The following is a 21,178-nucleotide window of genomic DNA, read 5'->3' as shown; positions in this document are numbered from 1 at the left end:
TTAAATCATGCACAACCCCAATGACAAGCCAAGCAATTGTTTCATACTTTTGACATTCTCAAAACCTTTTCGATTTTCACGCAATACATGAGCATGAGCCATGGATATAGCACTATAGGTTGAATAGAGTGGTGGTTGTGGAGAAGACAAAAAGGGAGAAGATAGTCTCACGTCAACTAGGCGTATCAACGGGCTATGGAGATGCCCATCAATAGATATCAATGTGAGTGAGTAGGGATTGCCATGCAACTGATGCACTAGAGCAATAAGTATATGAAAGCTCAAAAAGAAAGTAAGTGGGTGTGCATCCAACTTCCTTGCTCATGAAGACCTAGGGCAATTTGAGGAATCCCATCATTGGGATATACAAGCCAAGTTCTATAATGAAAGATTCCCACTAGTATATGAAAGTGATAACATGAGAGACTCTCTACTATGAAGATCATGGTGCTACTTTGAAGCACAAGTGTGGTAAAAGGATAGTAACATTGTCCCTTCTCTCTTTTTCTCTCTTTTTTTATTTGGGCCTTTTCTCTTTTTTATGGCCTCTTTTCTTTCTCTTTTTTTGGGGCTTCTTTGGCCTCTTTTATTTATTTTTCTTCCGGAGTCTCATCCCGACTTGTGGGGGAATCATAGTCTCCATCATCCTTTCCTCACTGGGACAATGCTCTAATAATGATGATCATCACACTTCTATTTTTCTTACAACTCAACAATTACAACTTGATACTTAGAACAAAATATGACTCTATGTGAATGCCTCCGGTGGTGTACCGGGATATGCAATGACTCATGAGTGACATGTATGAAAGAATTATGAATGGTGGCTTTGCCACAAATACGATGTCAACTACATGACCATGCTAAGCAATATGACAATGATGGAGTGTGTCATAATAAATGGAATGGTGGAAAGTTTCATGGAAATATATCTCGGAATGGCTATGGAAATGCCATAACAGGTAAGTATGGTGGCTGTTTTGAGGAAGGTATATGGTGGGTGTATGATACTGGCGAAAGGTGTGCGGTATTAGAGAGGCTAGCAAAGGTGGAAGGGTGAGAGTGCATATAATCAATGGACTCAACATTAGTCATAAAGAACTCATATACTTATTGCAAAAATCTACAAGTTATCAAAGCAAATTATTATGTGCATGCTCCTAGGGGGATAGATTGGTAGGAAAAGACCATCGCTCGTCCCCGACCGCCACTCATAAGGAAGACAATCAATAAATAAATCATGCTCCGACTTCATCACATAACAGTTCACCATACGTGCATGCTACGGGAATCACAAACTTCTACCCAAGTATTTCTCAAATTCACAACTGCTCAACTAGCACAACTTAAATATCACCATCTCTATATCTCAAAACAATTATCAAGTATCAAACTTATCATACTATTCAACACACTCATAAGAAAGGTTTATTATTAATCTTGTATACCAAGCATATTAAGATTTTAAGAAAATTACCATGCTATTTAAGACTCTCAAAATAATCTAAGTGAAGCATGAGAGATCAATAGTTCCTATAAAACAAATCCACCACCGTGCTCTAAAAGATATAAGTGAAGTACTAGAGCAAAATTATATAACTCAAAAGATATAAGCGAAGAACATAGAGTATTCTAACAAATTCCAAATCATGTATGGCTCTCTCAAAAGGTGTGTACAGCAAGGATGATTGTGGTAAACTAACAAGCAAAGACTCAAATCATACGAGACGCTCCAAGCAAAACACATATCATGTGGTAAATAAAAATATAGCTCCAAGTAAAGTTACCGATAGAAGTAGACGAAAGAGGGGATGCCTTTGGGGGCATCCCCAAGCTTTGGCTTTTAGGTGTCCTTAGATTATCTTGGGGGTGCCATAGTCATCCCCAAGCTTAGGCTCTTGCCACTCCTTGTTCCATAATCCATCAAATCTTTACCCAAAACTTGAAAACTTCACAACACAAAACTTAAAGTAGAAAATCTCGTGAGCTCCGTTAGCGAAAGAAAACAAAAGACCACTTCAAGGTATTGTAATGAACTCATTCTTTATTTATATTGGTGTTATACCTACTGTATTCCAACTTCCCTATGGTTTATAAACTATTTTACTAGCCATAGATTCATCAAAATAAGCAAACAACACACGAAAAACAGAATCTGTCAAAAACAGAACAGTCTGTAGTAATCTGTAGCTAGCGCAAGATCTGGAACCCCAAAAATTCTAAAATAAATTGATGGACGTGAGGAATTTATATATTAATCATATGAAAAAAATAATTAACTAAATAGCACTTTCCAAATAAAAATGATAGCAGTTCTCGTGAGCGCTAAAGTTTCTGTTTTTTTACAGCAAGTTCAACAAGACTTTCCCCAAGTCTTCCCAACGGTTCTACTTGGCACAAACACTAATTAAACACAAAAACACAACCAAAACAGAGTCTAGATAAATTATTTATTACTAAACAGGAGCAAAAAGCAAGGATTAAAAATAAAATTGGGTTGCCTCCCAACAAGCGCTATCGTTTAACGCCCCTAGCTAGGCATAACAAGCAAGAATAGATCTAGGTATTGCCATCTTTGGTGGGCAATTATTCAATGAGGCATCTACCATCTTTAGGAATTTATTTCTTTTTATTGATTATCAAACTTTTAGGCACAAGATCGAAAAATTCATTTGTAACAAATGGTTCCTTAATGATAGCAAAAAGATTGGGATGAATACTTATAGATTTGAGATCCGCATTTTCCTTACTAGATGATTCACCCATATATTTAGGAACGTACATAAGCTTGGAAACTTTAGTGGAAGAACTTGGAGTACTCTTTACGGAAGAAAAAGTGGTTCCCAAGTTGGTAATAATATTCTCAAGTTTATCGATCCTAACGGAATCGTGATTTATTTTCTCATTAACTATGGGTTCCTTTTCTTTAATATCTTTCAAAGTAACTCCTACTTTAGATCCATATTGAGAGATTCGGCTGTGGATCTTTTTATCCAAATTTTCAATTAACTATACGGTAGCAACCTTTTTTTCAATAATCTCAAGCATTTGCTTTACATGCTCCAAAGTTAATATAGTTCCATTAACCAAGAGAGAGGGTGAGCCAAATAAATCTAACATAGCATTATAAGAATCAAAAGTACGGCTACCCAAAAAGTTCCCTCCGGTAATAGTATCAAGAACATAACGGTGCCAAGGAGTAATGCCTACATAAAAATTGTGAAGGAGAATGGTAGTAGATTGCTTCCTAGTAGATTTATTTTGAGCATTGCAAATTCTATACCAAGCATCTTTTAGATTTTCATCCTCCCTTGCTTAAAATTTAGAATTTCATTCTCGGGAGACAACGGAGAAGATAAGGGACTAGCCATAACGACAAGCAAACAGACTAACACACAAGCAAACAGAAAGCAAGCGAGCAAAAAGAGGCAAATAAAGAGGGAGAGGGAGGATAAAAAGAGAGAGAGAGAGGGCGAATAAAACGGCAAGGGTGGAGTGGGGGGAGAGGAAAACGAGAGGCAAATGGAAAATAATGTAATGCGGGAGATAAGGGTATGTGATGGGTACTTGGTATGTTGACTTTTGCGTAGACCTCCCCGACAACGGCACTAGAAATCCTTCTTGCTACCTCTTTTAGCACTGCGTTGATTTTCCCCGAAGAGGAAGGGATGATGCAGCAAAGTAGCGTAAGTATTTCCCTCAGTTTTGAGAACCAAGGTATCAATCCAGTAGGAGGCTACGCGCGAGTCCATCGCACCTGCACAAAACAAATAAATCCTCGCAACCAACGCAAATAGGGGTTGTCAATCCCTATAGGGCCACTTACGAGAGTGAGATCTGATAGATATGATAAGATAATATTTTTGGTATTTTTATGATAAAAGATGCAAAGTAAAATAAAGGAAAAGTAAATAGCAAAGGAAATAACTAAGTAGTAGGAGATCAATATGATAAAGATAGACCCGGGGGCCATAGGTTTCACTAGTGGCTTCTCTTGAGAGCATAAGTATTCTACGGTGGGTGAACAAATTACTGTTGAGCAATTGACAGAATTGAGCATAGTTATGAGAATATCTAGGTATGATCATGTATATAGGCATCACGTCCGAGACAAGTAGACCAACTCCTGCCTGCATCTACTACTATTACTCCACTCATCGGCCGCTATCCAACATGCATCTAGAGTATTAAGTTAAAAACAGAGTAACGCCTTAAGAAAGATGACATGATGTAGAGGGATAGACTCATACAATATGAAGAAAACCCCATCTTGTTATCCTCGATGGCAACAATACAATACGTGCCTTTCTTCCCTTACTGTCACCGGGAAAGGACACCGCAAGATTGAACCCAAAGCTAAGCACTTCTCCCATTGCAAGAAAGATCAATCTAGTAGGCCAAACCAAACTGATAATTCGAAGAGACTTGCAAAGATAACCAATCATACATAAAACAATTCAGAGAAGATTCAAATATTATTCATAGATAGACTTGATCATAAACCCACAATTCATCGGTCCCAATAAACACACCGCAAAAAGAAGATTACATCGAATAGATCTCCATAAGAGAGGGGGAGAACATTGTATTGAGATCCAAAAAGAGAGAAGAAGCCATCTAGCTACTAACTACGGACCCGTAGGTCTGAGGCAAACTACTCACACTTCATCGGAGAGGCTATGGTGTTGATGTAGAAGCCCTCCGTGATCGATGCCCCCTCCGGCGGAGGTGCGGAACAGGCCCCAAGATGGGATCTCGTGGATACAGAAAGTTACGGTGGTGGAATTAGGGTTTTGGCTCCGTATCTGATCGTTTGGGGGTACATAGGTATATATAGGAGGAAGGAGTATGTCGGTGGAGCAACAGGGGGCCCACGAGGGTGGAGGGCGCGCCTGGCGTGGGTGGGCGCGCCCCCCTACCTCGTGCCCTCCCGTTTTCTTTCTTGACGTAGGGTCCAAGTCTCCCAGATCATAATCTTCCTAAAAATCACGTTTTCAAAGGTTTCATTCCGTTTGGACTCCGTTTGATATTCCTTTTCTTCGAAACCCTAAAACAGGCAAAAAACAACAATTCTGGGCTTGGCCTCCGGTTAATAGGTTAGTCCCAAAAATAATATAAAAGTGGATAATAAAGCCCAATAATGTCCAAAATAGTAGATAATATAGCATGGAGGAATCAAAAATTATAGATACCTTGGTGACGTATCACTTTCCTTAATGGAAATTGGAATCTAATATTTCCTTCCTTCATATCAATAATTGCACCAATCGTTCTAAGGAAAGGTCTACCAAGAATAATAGGACATGAAGGATTGCAATCTATGTCAAGAACAATAAAATCTATGGGCACATAATTCCTATTTGCAACAATAAGAACATCATTAATTCTTCCCATAGGTTTCTTAATAGTGGAATCCGCAAGGTGCAAGTTTAGAGAGCAATCATCAAAATCACGGAAACCTAACAAATCACACAATGTCTTTGGAATCGTGGAAACACTAGCACCGAAATCACATAAAGCATAGCATTAATGATCTTTAATTTTAATTTTAATAGTTGGTTCCCACTCATCATAGAGTTTTATAGGGATAGAAACTTCCAATTCAAGTTTTTCTTCATAAGATTGCATCAAGGCATCACCGATATGTTTAGTAAACGCTTTATTTTGACTATAAGCGTGAGGAGAATTTAGCACGGATTGCAACAAGGAAATACAATCAATCAAAGAGCAATTTTCATAGTTAAATTCCTTGAAATCCATAATGGTGGGTTTAGCAACATCTGGGGTTTTAATTTCTTCAATCCCACTTTTATCAATTTTTGCATCAAGATCAAAAAAATTCTGAATTCTTGGAATGCCTTCTAGGTAAAGGTGGATCATATTCAGTCCCATCATTATTAAGATTCATATTGCAAAACAAAGATTTAATAGGGGACACATCAATAACTTTTAGATCTTCATCTTTATTTTCATAGCAATCCGGTTTAGCGGCCATCCTATTAACTAAGGTAGCCTGCCTATCCGAAATTTCTGCAGTCAATTTCTCAAGACGAGCAATATGGGATCTTAAACCATCGAATTCTTTAGACATAAAGCTCTTTATTCATAAAACTCATAAAAATTTTCTGTTCCTTAAGCTCGTTTCTGAAGAAACTATTATGTTCAAATTGCAAAACCATAAAACTCCTGACATTACTTTCGATCTCTTCTAACCTTTTAAGGTGAAGATCACCAAATTTAGGTAGAGCCATAGTGGCAAGCAAGCAAACTAACACACAAGCAAACAAAAAGCAAGCGGGCAAAAATAGGCAAATAGAGAAAGAGAGGGTGGATAGAGAGAGAGAGAGGGCGAATAAAACGGCAAGGGTGAAGTGGGGGAGAGGAAAACGAGAGGCAAATGGCAAATAACATAATGCGGGAGATAAGGGTATGTGATGGGTACTTGGTATATTGACTTTTGCGTAGACCTCCCCGGCAACGACACCAGAAATCCTTCTTGCTACCTCTTGAGCACTGCGTTGGTTTTCCCCGAAGAGGAAGGGATGATGCAGCAAAGTAGCGTAAGTATTTCCCTCAATTTTTGAGAACTAAGGTATTAATCCAGTAGGAGGCTACGCGCGAGTCCCTCGCACCTGCACAAAACAAATAAATCCTCGCAACCAACGCGATAAGGGGTTGTCAATCCCTACACGGCCACTTACGAGAGTGGGATCTGATAGATATGATAAGATAATATTTTTGGTATTTTTGTGATAAAGAAGAAAAGTAGAATAAAAGCAAAGTAAAAGCAAAGGAAATAACTAAGTATTGGGAGATTAATATGATGAAGATAGACCCGGGGGCCAAAGGTTTCACTAGTGGCTTCTCTCGAGAGCACAAGTATTCTACGGTGGGTGAACAAATTACTGTTGAGAAATTGAAAGAATTGAGCATAGTTATGAGAATATCTAAGTATGATCATGTATATAGGCATCACGTCCGAGACAAGTAGACCGACTCCTGCCTGCATCTACTACTATTTCTCCACTCATCGACCGCTATCCAGCATGCATCTAGAGTATTAAGTTAATGAAAACAGAGTAACACCTTAAGCAAGATGACATGATGTAGAGGGATAAACTCATGCAATATGATGAAAACCCCATCTTGTTATCCTCGATGGCAACAATACAATAGGTGCCTTGCTGCCCCTACTGTCACTGGGAAAGGACACCGCAAGATTGAACCCAAAGCTAAGCACTTCTCCCATTGCAAGAAAGATCAATCTAGTAGGCCAAACCAAACAGATAATTCGAAGAGACTTGCAAAGATAACCAATCATACATAAAATAATTTAGAGAAGATTCAAATATTGTTCATAGATAGACTTGATCATAAACCCACAATTCATCGGTCTCAACAAACACACCGCAAAAAGAAGATTACATCGAATAGATCTCCACAAGAGAGGGGGAGAACATCGTATTGAGATCCAAAAAGAGAGAAGAAGCCAATTAGCTACAAACTATGGACACGTAGGTCGGAGGTGAACTACTCACACTTCATCAGAGGGGCTATGGTGTTGATGTAGAAGCCCTCCGTGATCGATGCCCCCTCCGGCGGAGCTCCGGAACAGGCCCCAAGATGGGATCTCGTGGATACAGAAAATTGCGTTAGTGGAATTAGGGTTTTGGCTCCGTATCTGATCTTTTGGGGGTACATAGGTATATATAGGAGGAAGGAGTGCGTCGGTGGAGCAACAGGGACCCCACAAGGGTGGAGGGCGCGCTTGGGAGGGGGGGGGGTAGGCGCGCCCCCCTACCTCGTGGCCTCCTCTTTTGTGTCTTGACGTAGGGTCCAAGTCTCCTGGGTCTTGTTCGTTGAGAAAATCACGTTCCTGAATGTTTCATTCCATTTGGACTCCGTTTGATATTCCTTTTCTTCGAAACCCTTAAACAGGCAAAAAACAGCAATTCTGGGCTGGGCCTCCGGTTAATAGGTTAGTCCCAAAAATTATATAAAAGTGGATAATAAAGCCCAATAATGTCCAAAACAGTAGATAATATAGCATGGAGCAATCAAAAATTATAGATACGTTGGAGACGTATCACCCATTAACATCCAAAACAGATAATATAATAGCATGGAACAATCAAAAATTATAGATACGTTGGAGACGTATCAAGCATCCCCAAGCTTAATTCATGCTCGTGCTCGAGTAGGTAAATGATAAAAACGGAATTTTTGATGTGGAATGCTTCCTAACATATTTCTCAATGTAATTTTTCTTTATTGTGGCATGAATGTTCAGATCCGAAAGATTTAAGATAAAAGTTTAATATTGACATAGGAATAATAATACTTCAAGCATACTAACTAAGCAATCATGTCTTCTCAAAATAACATGGCCAAAGAAAGTTCATCCCTACAAAATCATATAGTCTGGCTATGCTCTATCTTCATCACACCAATAATTAAATCATGCACAACCCCGATCACAAGCCAAGCAATTGTTTCATACTTTTGATGTTCTCAAACTTTTTCAATTTTCACGCAATATATGAGCGTGAGCCATGGATATAGCACTATGGTGGAATAGAATGCTGGTTGTGGAGAAGACAAAATGGAGAAGATAGTCTCACATCAACTAGGCGTATCAACGGGCTATGGAGATGCCCATTAATAGATATCAATGTGAGTGAGTAGGCATTTCCATGCAACGGATGCACTAGAGCTATAAGTTTATGAAAGCTCAACAAAAGAAACTAAGTGGGTGTGCATCCAACTTGCTTGCTCATGAAGACCTAGGGCAATTTGAGGAAGCCCATCATTGGAATATACAAGCCAAGTTCTATAATGTAAAATTCCCACTAGTTTATGAAAGTGACAACATAGGAGACTCTCTATCATGAAGATCATGGTGCTACTTTGAAGCACAAGTGTGGAAAAAGGATAGTAACATTGTCCCTTCTCTCTTTTTCTCTCTTTTTTTACTTGGGCCTGCTTTCTTTTTTATTTTGGCCTCTTTTTTTTTCATCCGGAGTCTCATCCCGACTTGTGGGGAATCATAGTCTCCATCATCCTTTCCTCACTGGGACAATGCTCTAATAATGATGATCATCGCACTTCTTTTTACTTACAACTCAAGAATTAGAAAAAAATATGACCCTATGTGAATGCCTCCGGCGGTGTACCGGGATATGCAATGAATCAAGAGTGACATGTATGAAAGAATTACGAAAGGTGGCTTTGCCACAAATACGATGTCAACTATATGATCATGCAAAGCAATATGACAATGATGAAGCGTGTCATAATAACGGAATAGTGGAAAGTTGCATGGCAATATATCTCGGAATGGCTATGGAAATGCCATGATAGGTAGGTATGGTGGCTGTTTTGTGGAAGGTATATGGTGGGTTTATGGTACCAGCGAAAGTTGCGCGGTACTAGAGAGGCTAGCGATGGTGGAAGGGTGAGGGTGCATATAATCCATGGACTCAATATTAGTCATAAAGAACTCACATACTTATTGCAAAAATATATTAGTTATCGAAACAAAGTACTACGTGTATGCTCCTAGGGGAATAGATTGGTAGGAAAAGACCATCGCTCGTCCCCGACTGCCACTCATAAGGAAGGCAATCAATAAATAAATCATGCGCCGACTTCATCACATAACGGTTCACCATACGTGCATGCTATGGGAATCACAAACTTCAACACAAGTATTTCTCAAATTCACAACTACTCAACTAGCATGACTCTAATATCACCATCTCCATATCTCAAAACAATTATCAAGTATCAAACTTCTCATAGTATTCAATGCACTTATATGAAAGTTTTTATTATGCCTAAAAGAAAATTGCCATGTTGTTCTAAAGGACTCTCAAAATAATATAAGTGAATCATGAGAGATCAATTATTTCTGTAAAATAAAACCACCACCGTGCTCTAAAGATATAAGTGAAGCTCTAGAGCAAAAACTATATAGCTCAAAAGATATAAGTGAAGCACATAGAGTATTCTAATAAATTCCAAATCATGGGTGTCTCTCTCAAAAGGTGTGTACAGCAAGGATGATTGTGGTAAACTAAAAAGCAAAGACTCAAATCATACAAGACGCTCCAAGAAAAACAAATATCATGTGGTGTGAGGGAGTCCTGGATTAGGGGGTCTCTGGACAGCCGGACTATCTCCATTGGCTGGACTGTTAGACTATGAAGATACAAGATTGAAGACTTCGTCTCGTGTCTGGATGGGGCTCTACTTGGCGTGGAAGGCAAGCTAGGCAATACGAATATGGATATCTCCTCCTTTGTAACCGACCTTGTGTAACCCTAACCCTCTCCGGTGTCTATATAAACCGAAGGGTTTTAGTCCGTAGGACAACGACCATAACATACAATCATACCATAGGCTAGCTTCTAGGGTTTAGCCTCTCTGATCTTGTGGTAGATCTACTCTTGTACTACCCATATCATCAATATTAATCAAGCAGGACATAGGGTTTTACCTCCATCAAGAGGGCCCGAACCTGGGTAAAACATCGTGTCCCCTGCCTCCTGTTACCATCCAGCCTAGATGCACAGTTCGGGACCCCCTACCCGAGATCCGCCGGTTTTGACACCGACATTGGTGCTTCCATTGAGAGTTCCTCTGTGTCGTCGTCGTTAGGCTTGATGGCTCCTACTATCATCGATAGCGATGCGGTCCAGGGTGAGACTTTTCCCCCCGGACAGATCTTCGTATTCGGCGGCTTTGCACTGCGGGCTAATTCGCTTGGCCATCTGGAGCAGATTGAAAGCTACGCCCGGGCCATCAGGTCAGATTTGGAAGTTTGAACTACATAGCCGACATCCGCGGAGACTTGATCTTCGACGGATTCGACCCACAGCCGGGCGTGCCGCCTATCGCGATGGGTATGACCTAACTCTGCCGCCGAACAGTACCCCAGAGGCCGCGCCCGCATCAGCTCCGACCCTTAGCTCAGAGCCAGCTGTGCCAATAAAGGATGGGTGGCTAGACACTGCCTCAGGGGCTGTAGTCTCGACGGCGATCAAGCCAAACACCAGCATAATCCTCTGTGCAGCCCGTGAGTCCAAGGTGCCAGACTCTTTTCCGGACTCCAAACCATCCGCGCCCCTGCCAATCGAATCCGATTGGGCGCCGATCATGGAATTCATCACCACGGATATCTTTCAACACTCGCCCTTCGGTGACATTCTGAATTCATTAAGGTCTCTCTCTTTGTCAGGAGAGCCCTGGCTGGATTATGGCTAACAGGATTGGGATGCGGACAACGAAGAAATTCGACGCCCACCCACCACCCACTTCGTAGCCACTGTCGATGATTTAACCGACATGCTCGACTTCGACTCCGAAGACATCGACGGTATGGACGACGATGTAGGAGACGAAGATGAATCAGCACCTATAAGGCACTGGAAATCCACCTTGTCATATGACATATACATGGTGGATACACCCAACGAAGGCAATGGCGATGAGATAGCGGAGGATGACCCCTCCAATAAGCAACCCAAGCGCCAACGTCAGCGGTGCCGCTCTAAGTCCCGCCAAAGCAAAAGTGGTGATACCGGCACAGGAGATAATAACACTCCGGATAGCGCCGAAGACAACAACAATCCCCTCCAGCAAGATTTAGAGTAGGAGGATGAAGGAGCCAGCTCTCCTGAGAGAGTGGCAGACAGAGAGGAGGAGGATGACAACTACATTCCCCCTTCGAAGACGAGGCAAGCCTCAGCGACGATGAATTCACCGTCCTAGAGGATCCCGTCGAACAAGAGCGCTTCAAGCGTCGGCTTATGGCCACGACAAATAGCCTAAAGAAAAAGCAGCAGCAGCTTCAAGCTGATCAAGATCTTCTAGCTGACAAATGGACTGAAGTCCTCGCGGCCGAGGAATATAAACTCAAGCGCCCCTCCAAGAGTTACCCAAGGCATAGGTTACTACCCCGGCTGGAGGGAGAAGCGTATGAGACGGCTGATTGGCCACCTCGTGGCCGCGACAGAGATGCATTCCAGCCAAAAGCTCAGCCTCCACCCCAACGCCATTCAAATAAAAAGGCATGGGGAGATACGCCAGACCTGCGAGACATATTGGAGGACAAGGCAAAGCATTCAAGATCGATCTACGGATCATGAGGGCGCACCACTCTGCGAGACGACAAACGTCACGCCGGATACAGTAAAAGCAAATCCGGCCGGGCCGAACATAGCGGGCAAGACCCATTCGAGCTGCGTCACGATATAGCCCAATACAGAGGCGCCGCACACCCCTTATGCTTCACAGAGAAAGTAATGGAACATCAATTCCCAGAAGGTTTCAAACCTGTAAATATTGAATCATACGATGGTACAACAGATCCCGCAGTATGGATTGAGGATTTCCTCCTCCACATCCACATGGCCTGCGGCGATGACTTACACGCCATCGAATACCTCCCACTAAAGCTCAAAGGACCAGCGCAGCATTGGCTTAACAGCTTGCTAGCGGACTCCATTAGCTATTGGGAAGATCTAGAAGCCGCATTCCTCGACAACTTTCAGGGCACTTATGTGTGACCACCAGACGCCGATGACTTGAGCCACATAATTTAGCAGCCAGAAGAGTCAGCCAGGCAATTCTGGACTCGGTTCCTTACAAAGAAAAATCAAATCGTCGACTATCTGGATGCGGTGGCCTTAGCGGCTTTCAAGCACAACATCCGAGACGAGTGGCTAGCTCGGCACCTTGGTCAGGAAAAGCCGAAATCTATGGCAGCTCTCACGACGCTCATGACCCGCTTTTGTGCGGGAGAAGACAGCTGGCTGGCTTGCAGTAATAACATATCAAAGAACCATGGTACCTTAGATACCAAGGAAGGCAATAGCAGGTCATGTCGCAACAAGCATAAGCGCCGCATTAACAGCGAAAATACTGGAGATACGACAGTCAATGCCGGATTCAAAGGCTCTAAACCCGGTCAGCGGAAAAAGCCATTCAAACAAAGTACGCCGGGTCCATCCAGCTTGGACCGTATACTCGATCGCTCGTCTCAAATACACGGCACCCCAGACAAGCCAGCCAATCACACCAACAAGGATTGTTGGGTGTTCAAGCAGACCGGCAAGTTAATTGCCGAAAACAAGGACAAGGGGCCGCATAGCAATGACGAGGATGAGCCCCGACAGCCGCACACTGGAGGACAGAAGAGGTTTCCCCCGCAAGTGCGGACGGTGAACATGATATACGCAACCCACATCCCCAAGAGGGAGCGGAAGCGTGCGCTTAGGGACGTATATGCGTTGGAGCCAGTCACCCCAAAGTTCAACCCTTGGTCCTCCTGTCCTCACCTTCGATCGCAGGGACCATCCCACTAGTATCCGTCATGGCGGATTCGCTGCACTGGTCCTAGACCCAATCATCGACGGATTTCACCTCACTCGAGTCCTTATGGACGGCGGCAGCAGCCTGAACTTGCTTTATCAGGACACAGTGTGCAAAATGGGTATAGACCCCTCAAGGATTAAACCCACGAAAACGACCTTTAAGGGCGTCATTCCAGGTGTAGAGGCCCATTGCACAGGCTCAATTACACTGGAAGTGGTCTTCGGATCCCCGGATAATTTCCGAAGCGAAGACTTAATCTTCGATATTGTCCCGTTCCGCAGTGGTTATCACGCGCTGCTCGGGCGAACCGCATTCGCTAGATTCAATGCGGTACCACATTATGCATACCTCAAGCTCAAGATGCCAGGACCTCGCGGAGTTATTACAGTCAATGGAAACACAGAGTGCTCTCTCCGAACAGAGGAGCACAGCGCGGCCCTCGCAGCAGAAGCGCAAAGCAGCCTCTCAAGGCAATCAACCAGTTCGGCGCTTCAAAGCCCGGACACCTTCAAGCGCGCTCGGGGCAATCGGCAAATAGACCGCCTGGCGCGATCTGAGCTCGCGTAGCAATACGGCGGCCACCTCAATCCCAGACCAACAGCGATATTCGTGCCGCGCGTACAGAATTACGCATTAAAAATACCATGGGCACAGGTGGGGAAGGGACACAACTGCGGCACGCCCCAAAACGCGGCCTAAACCGCACTAGGGGCTTCCCGTCTAGTTATTTTTCTTTTTCTTTCAGGACCTTAATCTCTGGAAACACTGTCCGGCAGCACTATTGCCGAACACATGATGCAGCAACCAAGGAGGCAGACAGCTACGTTATACCACGGAATTCCCAGGTTGATTACAATAACGAGCGAAATATTCGATTTCATATCATTCCTCAGCTTGCCCTTGGAAGGGACATAGTCCTACTCTTTGCTTATTGCACTATCTGTATCACTCTGCTTTAACGCAATTTTTCAATAAACAATGCATGACATTACGACTATTATTGCATTCTTGTTATATATATATATATATATATATATGTGTGTGTGTGTGTGTGTGTGTGTGTGTGTGTGTGTTCATTAATGATGCCTTGCAACCGTACACTCTGGTACGGCCAATACACGAGGGGCTTACATACCCCACAATGCGGTGTGAAAAGTCCGAACACTTTCACAAGTGTGGCACCCCGAACTTATAGCATTATATGCATCAACTCCGAATCATGTCTTTGGTCAAATGTTGGGTTTGCCCGGCTCCTATGTTTTGGTACCTTACGTTTCGCTCTATCGGCTAAGGTAGCGCTAGGAGAACTACTGCGATTGTGCCCCGGTTCTGCCGGGCTGAGCACCTCAGTAGAGAAAGCTAAAACTAACTGTCATGATAAGGCGAGAGACTAGTCGATGTTCGGCGAGGTTTTTCGAGTCCCTAAAGACTTATGCTGCTTAGGGCGAGGGGCCGGCCCTGTCCGGCTTACAGACGTGTATCACGCCCCGAATTCGGCCTTCCGAATACCAGGGGCTTCACCGAAATTTAAAATTATAGAATTCTATGGCTAAGTGAGAGTGATAAAGCATTGTTAGTCCGGTTGCCTTGTTCGTTGTGCTAAGCACCTCCCTCTAAGGACCCAAACATGGGAACAAAAGTGCTCAGGTTTATCCCGAACACCCCAGCACTCGTGGCATGGGGACAGAAGCTGAGGACTAGCCATCTCTCAGATTAGATAAACAGCCAAACAGAAGGTAATATTTTAAATTCCAACAAGCGTTGCATAGCGCATATGAAACAAGTTTTCATACATACAGGATAAAACGAGCAAGTCTCATTCAAATATTACATCTTTCGAACACTCGTCAGCGATGAGACGGGCGCCCGATAGAACACCCTCGTAGTACATCTCGGGGTGGCGGTGCTCCTTGCCCTCTGGCGGCCCCTCCTTGATTAGCTTCACGACGTCTAGCTTGACCCACTGCAATTTCACACGGGCAAAAGCCCGGCGTGCACCTTCAATGCAGACAGATCGCTTGACGACCTCCAGCCGCGGGCAGGCATCCACAAGCCGCCTCACCAGGCCGAAGAAGTTGTTCGGAAGGGCGTCACTAGGCCACAACCGGACTATAAAGCTCTTCATGGCCTGATCGGCCGCCTTATGTAGCTCGACCATCTGCTTCAGTTGGTCGCTCATTGGAACCGGATGTTCGGCCTCACCATACTGAGACCAGAACAGCTTCTCCATCGAGCTTCTGTCCTCGGCCTAGTAAAATTGTGCGGCATCGGACACACTGCGGGGCAAATCTGCGAATGCTCCTGAAGAGCTCCGGATCCGGGTAAGTAATCGGTAATTTACTTTTACATGCTTGCTTTGCATATAGAAAGCCTTTGTAACGCCCCGAGACCGATGTGCCAGGTGTCGTCTAGTTATTCGCTGTTGTTTGCCTTGTCATTGCTTGTGTGTCATGCATTGCATATCATTTCATCATGTGCATTTCATTTGCATACATGTTCGTCTCATGCATCCGAGCATTTTCCCCATTGTCTGTTTTGCATTCCGGCGCTCCGTTCTCCTCCGGTGGTCATTTCTACCTTCTTCTCGTGTGTGGGTATTAAAAATTTCCGGATTGGACCGAGACTTGCCAAGCGGCCTTGGTTTACTACCGGTAGACCGCCTGTCAAGTTTCGTACCATTTGGACTTCGTTTGATGCTCCAACGGTTAACCGAGGGACCGAGAAGGCCTCGTGTGTGTTGCAGCCCAACACCCTTACAAAGTGGCCCAAAACCCACCTAAACCTCCTCCATCATCCCGGTCGTTTGATCACGATCGCGTGGCCGAAAACCGCACCTCATTTGGACTCTCCTAGCTCCCTCTACCTATAAATATGTCCTCCCCTTCCAAATTCGCGGTCTAAGCCTAGCCTCCCTCTTCCTCGCGCCACCAGACGCGTCTCCCTCGCCGTCGGACATGTCCGGTCCTCCACGCCGCCGCCCGCAGCCAATATGGCTTCGCCATGTGGCACTCCGCCTCCACCCGCCGTCGCGGCCCGCCAGGCCCATCTCGGGCCCGCGGGGCCCGTTCCCTCGCGCCGCCGCCCGAGGCGACCGCCGCCCGCCTGCCTCTTCGCATGCCGCCTGGGTCATCCGCGCCGCCGTGCCGTTCAGCCACCTCCGCCCCGTTTCCCTGTGCGCCGCCGCCCGCGAAGAGCTCCGCCTCGCCCGCTCCTTCGCCTCGTCGCAGCGGCACGAGCCAGCCGCTGGATCTCCTCCTCGCCGGCGTCCGAGCTCGCCGGAGCTCCGACCGGCTTCGATCCGGGGAGTGGGATGAGATCCACCACTCCCCCGATCCAAACGCACCTCATCCTGATCCGGATCCACCCCGTCCCGGATCTCCTCGTCCCGCGTTGACTTTTCGCGGAGGTATAAATTTCACTAAGTCCCTGAGTTTTCCATGTTTCATATGCCCATCTTCATCATGTCGTAACTTTGCATCCGTAGATCCGATTTGCGCGTGTAGCATATCAAAATGTTCGTCTCAGAGAGCACATCATTTCATCTCATTGCATCATTTTCATTTGAGTTCATCTTGATGCCCGAAATGCTGTTGGAAGAGTGCTATTTGAGATAATCGTCAGATCTGCTGCTCCAATTAGATATTTGTCATTTTTGCCATGATTAATGTGTGCATGATATGCCCCTGAGCTCTACATGTGTTTTGTTATATGTTTTGCCATCTATCCAGAGGTGCAACCCATGTATTTTTGTGATGTGTGTGGTGACTAGCACAAGCTTGCAAAGTGGAGCATTCGTTAATGCTGATTTCACGGACTTAGCATTTCCACTAAGTCCTTGATCTGTTTATTTCAATATGCCATATGTTCATGTTGTTTCCTAGTGATCCGTGCCTCTTTTGAGGATGATCAGTAAGGATGTTTTGGTAATCTTGTAGTGCTCTATCCATCCATGTCTTTGTTTGCAATTATGGAGCACCCTAGATTGAGTCAATCGAGCTCTACTTTTGCTATTTCGTGAATCTGGGCAGATTGTCTACTTGTTAGCGATTTTGCCGAGGATGTTGTAGTTGATCCGTGCATGCTATGTTATTGTTCTTGCCATGTCTAGCTTATATAATGTTTATTCTTGATGTCTGTATGCTTAGATTGTCATGCCTTGCTCTGTAGTGAGTGCATCGAGCTCGTAAACATGCCTACTTGATATCTGATTTACATGTTCCAGTTTTTCTCTAAGTCTGTGATCTGATTATGTTTTTGCCATGTTCACATGCTTGCAATTGTATTTTCTGATCCCTTTTGGCTCAAGGTCACTAAGGGACTTTTGTTAAGCTCTTTGAGTAGCTTCATGCCATGCTTTACTTTGCCATGTTCAGGTCCTGTAGCATAGAGTTTTCATGCTCCAAAGTGTGCCACCTGATCTGAAATTCCAGACAAGTGTTAATTTTACTAAGTCTGAAATCTGTTTACCGTTTGCACTTTTGCCATGCTTGTTTGAACCTGTTAATGGATGAATTGGCCGTAGCTCAGTGTTCATCATTTGTTAAGCATCATGAGTGGATCCCTTCCATGTATTTTGATGCCATGTTTGGGTGATGTAGCATGTTTAACTTGTTGCGTTTAGATGGCTACTTGCTGTATATCGCAGACCGGTGCCATATTTGTTTTGCTCGCCATTTCCAAACCGTGTCTCCAATTCCGGTGATCTTTATATCGTTTTCAAGCGATTTCATCTCACCTTTCCAGTGGCACACTTGGATTTCCATGTTGAGGCCAGGTTCTTTCATTCCCTTGCAAATCATGCATATGCATCGCATACCGCATCCTGCATATCATACCATGTTCATGTGTTGGTTGTTTACTATGTTGTGTGCTTCTTTCCGGTGTTTGCTTCTTCGGGTTGGTTCCGGTAACATCGCGTTTGTGAGGACCCGTTCGTCTATGCCCATTTGTCTTCTTCATGGACTCGTTCTTCTTCCTTGCGGGATTTCAGGCAAGATGACCATACCCTCGAAATCACTTCTATCTTTGCTTGCTTAGTTGCTCGCTCTTTAGCTATGCCTATGCTGTGATTCCTACCACTTGCTTATCGTGCCTCCCATATTGTTGAACCAAGCCTCTAACCCACCTTGTCCTAGCAAACCATTGATTGGCTATGTTACCGCTTTGCTCAGCCACTCTTATAGCGTTATTAGTTGCAGGTGAAGATTGAAGTTTGTTCCTTGTTGGAACATTGTTTACTTGTTGGGATATCACAATATATCTTATTTAATTAATGCATCTATATACTTGGTAAAGGGTGGAAGGCTCGGCCTTATGCCTGGTGTTTTGTTCCACTCTTGCCGCCCTAGTTTCCATCATATCGGTGTTATGTTCCCGGATTTTGCGTTCCTTACGCGGTTGGGCTATTATGGGAACCCCTTGACAGTTCGCCTTGAGTAAAACTCCTCCTTATTTTTCCCTTGGGAGTCGCGCTCCTGAGGGTCATCATTATTTTACCCCCCCCCCCGGGCCAGTGCTCCTCTGAGTGTTGGTCCAACCTGTCAGCTGCCGGTGGCCACCAGGGGCAACTCTGGACTGGCCTACCCGTACCTAGGACAATCTGAGTGTGCCCTGAGAAAGAGATATGTGCAGCTCCTATCGGGATTTGTCGGCACATTCGGGCGGTGTTGCTGGTTTAGTTTTACCCTGTCAAGATGTCTTGTAACCGGGATTCCGAGTCTGATCGGGTCTTCCCGCTAGAAGGAATATCCTTCGTTGACCGTGAGAGCTTGTGATGGGCTAAATTGGGACACCCCTGCAGGGATTTGAACTTTCGAAAGTCGTGCCCGCGGTTATGGGCAGATGGGAACTTGTTAATGTCTGGTTGTAGAAAACCTGAAGTTGACCTTAATTAAAATGTATCAACCGCGTGTGTAACCGTGATGGTCTCTTTTCGGCGGTGTCCGGGAAGTGGACACGGTGTTGGAGTTATGCTTGACATAGTTTGTTCTAGGATCACTTCTTGATCATACTTTTATCGACCGTGCTTTGCCTTCTCTTCTCGCTCTCATTTGCGTATGTTAGCCACCATATATGCTAGTCGCTTGCTGCAGCTCCACCTCATACCTTTACCTTACCCTTAAGCTTAAATAGTCTTGATCGCGAGGGTGTGAGATTGCTGAGTCCCCGTGACTCATAGATACTTCCAAAACCAGCTTGCAGGTGCAGATGTTACCGAGCAGGTGACGCAACCAAGCTCAAGGAGGAGCTTGATGAAGATCTTGTCCTTTGCGTTGTTTCGTTCTAGTTGATCAGTAGTGGAGCCCAGTCAGGTCGATCGGGGACCTTGTCGCGGTTGGGGTTCTTCTTTTATTTTGGTTCCGTAGTCGGACCCTGATTGTATTTGGATGTTGTAATGCTTTACTCACGTATTGTGTGAAGTGGCGATTGTAAGCCAACTATGTATCTCTTTCCCTTATGTATTACATGGGTTGTGTGAAGATTACCTCACTTGCGACATTGCTTTCAATGCGGTTATGCCTCTAAGTCGTGCTTCGACATGTGGGAGATATAGCCGCATCGAGGGCGTTACAGCCTTACCCGCCGCTATCTTCTTCATCGCGTCGATCGCTTGGAGGGCCTTTTGAGCTTCGGCCTTGGAACTTTTTACACTCTCGAGGGCCGCGGCAAGCTCAGACTCCCGCGTCCTGGAGTCAAGCTCCAATGCCTTGTGCTTCGCCACAAGATCCTGGAGCTCTTGCTACACCTCGCCCACCCGAGCCTCGTGCTTCTCTCGCTCGGTGTGCTCCTTGGCCGCTATATCTTCGGCCATGGTCAGCGCTTGCTTCAAGGTCGCCAACTCGGTTGTGGCCCCTGGCAAACATACAATGATCATGTCATTTTGCAATCGCGTCCTTTTTATATATACATATCTATAGACGGGGTATTACTTACCCTTGTTCTCCTCGAGTTGCCTCTTAGCAAGGTCGAGCTCTTTCTTGGACCCCTCGAGGTCCTTCTTCAGTACAGTGACCTCTGCAGTTAGTGCGGCGGACGCCAGCAGCGAAGCCTGCATATGCATATTGACATACTTATATTAGATTCCTGCGATATTATTTGATCCTCTGTTCGTCTTTTCTTTGTGAACACCGAACAAAGCATCAGGGGATACTGTCTATGCGGTAATATTTCTACTACATTTTAAAACACTTACCTCAAAGCCTGTTAGAAGGCTGGCACAGGCTTCAGTTAATACGCTCTTGGCGGACTGAACCTTCTCGATCACCGCACTCATGATAGTGTGGTGCTCCTCATCGATGGAACCGCTGCGAAGCGCTTCCAGCAGATTGTCTGGTGCCTCCGGATGGACAGAGGTCACCGGCACAAGCATCTTGCCCCTCTTAGAAGGAGGCCGCCTGCCCGAGCTCGGAACCGCTGGTGGGTCTGGCACGGTGTTCGGCTGAGGGCTGAACTCGGAGCTCTCGGGGGCCCCGTCCCCGTGGCTCCCGGAGTCCGGAAGGTCGCCTTGAGGCGCTTCCAGGACTGTCTCCCCTCGATCCGATGCCTCTTGAGACAACACCTCGGCGTCGTCGGCAGGATGAGGGGTGGTGGCGGTCGGGACTGGATCACTATCCATGTCCGACAAGCCCAAGGAGCCGTCCGATGATACATCGATACTGGCTCGTGGCGGCCTGCATAATCGTGTTCGGCGTTAGGGAAAGCAGTGCGACAAAGGAATGCTATGAGTTACTCTGGTATCCAAATACTTACAATCTCCCCGGGGGCTTGGCCCGGGGCAACCACTCGTCTTCGCCCTCGTCGG

Source organism: Triticum aestivum, chromosome 3A, assembly GCF_018294505.1.
Source record: "Triticum aestivum cultivar Chinese Spring chromosome 3A, IWGSC CS RefSeq v2.1, whole genome shotgun sequence".
In the NCBI taxonomy this organism is placed as follows: Eukaryota; Viridiplantae; Streptophyta; class Magnoliopsida; order Poales; family Poaceae; genus Triticum; species Triticum aestivum.
This window is presented reverse-complemented; position numbering follows the sequence as displayed.